Here is a 1,819-nt window from a genome sequence, read left to right as displayed (position 1 = left end):
GCACCGCACCGCACCGCACCGCCCGGCACTGCCCTGCCCTGCCCTGCCCCGGGGAGCCGCGCCTGGCAAGGTGCCGCAACACCCGCGGGCAGCCAGTGCCGCTGGCTCACCACCTGCAAAGGACCGGCCTGTTGTTCCTCGGAGACTTAGTGCTGGTGTGACCCCTCCTGGCCAGAGAGTGGATTCATGTAACAACCCCCTGCGGCGGGGGAAACCCTGAGCCTGCCCAAACAGCAGTCCTAAACTGGGCAGGCCTCCCAAATCTGCTCTCTGGTACCGCTAGAGTGGCGGTATTTCAGGCGGGCAAACCAAGGGTCATCCAGAGCCGGAGAGGAGATGGGCACCCAGCGAATCGACGATGCAAAGCAACTCAGCAAACCAAGGGGGGGGTTGTTGCAGCATCTGAGGTGCCCCACGTAACCGTGCAGTGGCTGTGACATGACATCTGGAGGCCCCCCTGCACAGCTCATCATCCTTATTGCCCTTCTCTAGTTCTCCTCCGCCCTGTTTGGAAACATGGGGACCAGAACTAGGCACAGTATTTCAGGTGTGGATGCACCAGGGACTTTAAAAGGGGCACCATGATACGTTAGCCTTTATTTTCGGTTTCCTTCTCCATAATGGACCCGATGATCTGACAGGTCCCTTCCAGCCCCTGACATAATCCCTGACATTTTGTTTGCCTTCTTGACTGCTGTGATGATTTCGCTGCAGATACAGCTGACTGTACGGAATAAAGTACATTTGCTATTTGAAGTTCACAATACAGTAGACATCAGTAAATGTATCTGCAAGTTCGCTTCTAAAATAATCAGTGTTAATAGAAGATTGACATACAGGGTTTAAAATTAAAAAGTCCCACTTCAAGTACCTGTGAGATATCAGAATTAAAACTTTCTGCCCTGGGACAGTCAAAGCTAATTGCCATTCAATGGTAATCGTCATAAAGGATTGTCCCTGCCTCTTTTGATGCCAGTCAAAACCCAGAACAATCAGCTCCAAGTTAAACCGGTCCTCTACTTTTAGCCCTAGAAAGCAAGGCCTCCCCCCTTCCTCCTCCTTCCATGGGGGAAGGGAGTGTTGGAGGGGAAACTAACTGTCCATAGGAGCAAGGCATTGCAGCGATTTCTCCACCTGGAGCCTCCAAGCAGAGCTAGTCAGTACCTTCAAAAGCTGTGCCAGCTCACAGGAAAAAAGGACTGGCTTTTCTTTTCTTTGCAAATAAATTGTGGACCCACATTTTACCATCCCATGGATGCTAACAAGTTGCAAGTCTGCACAGGCAGCCCCTGCTGGCCACAGAGAGGCACCAAGACAACCATTTAATTCTTCAAAACAATTATTTTGGTGGCTTTGGAAGAGCCATCCCAAACCAAGCTTTACAATGTTAACTTTCAGCCCCTCTGCAAAAACAAAAAAAAGATACCCTTATGGTCTTAAGTTTTTATCATGTAAATAATTAAGCATTTAAAAATCCTAGTTTATGCCAGCAATCCAACATTTCAGACAATACAGGACACCTTCATTTTTTTTGGATCTAGGCAGGCAAGTTAAGGCCAGATAAGTTTGTAGAGTCTCATTTAACCCCTTCCCCTCCAAAAACACACATTTGAATGGACTTACACTTGGAATAGGTTTATTGAAGTCTAGACAGAGTGGTTCAGTAACTTGTTATACCTAACACAAGTCCCCCCCACTGAATCTGGACAAGCTAAGTAATAGTTGAGCACGCTCTATTTCCAGGATTTTTATTTTTAAAAATCAGAGTATGAAACACAATTCTAAAGTTAGGTTTAAAGTGTTGTCAGGTATGAAATGG

Source organism: Alligator sinensis, unplaced genomic scaffold, assembly GCF_000455745.1.
Source record: "Alligator sinensis unplaced genomic scaffold, ASM45574v1 scaffold300_1, whole genome shotgun sequence".
NCBI classification, from domain to species: Eukaryota; Metazoa; Chordata; order Crocodylia; family Alligatoridae; genus Alligator; species Alligator sinensis.
The sequence above is the reverse complement of the archived record's forward strand: the minus strand, read 5'-3'. Positions refer to the sequence as shown.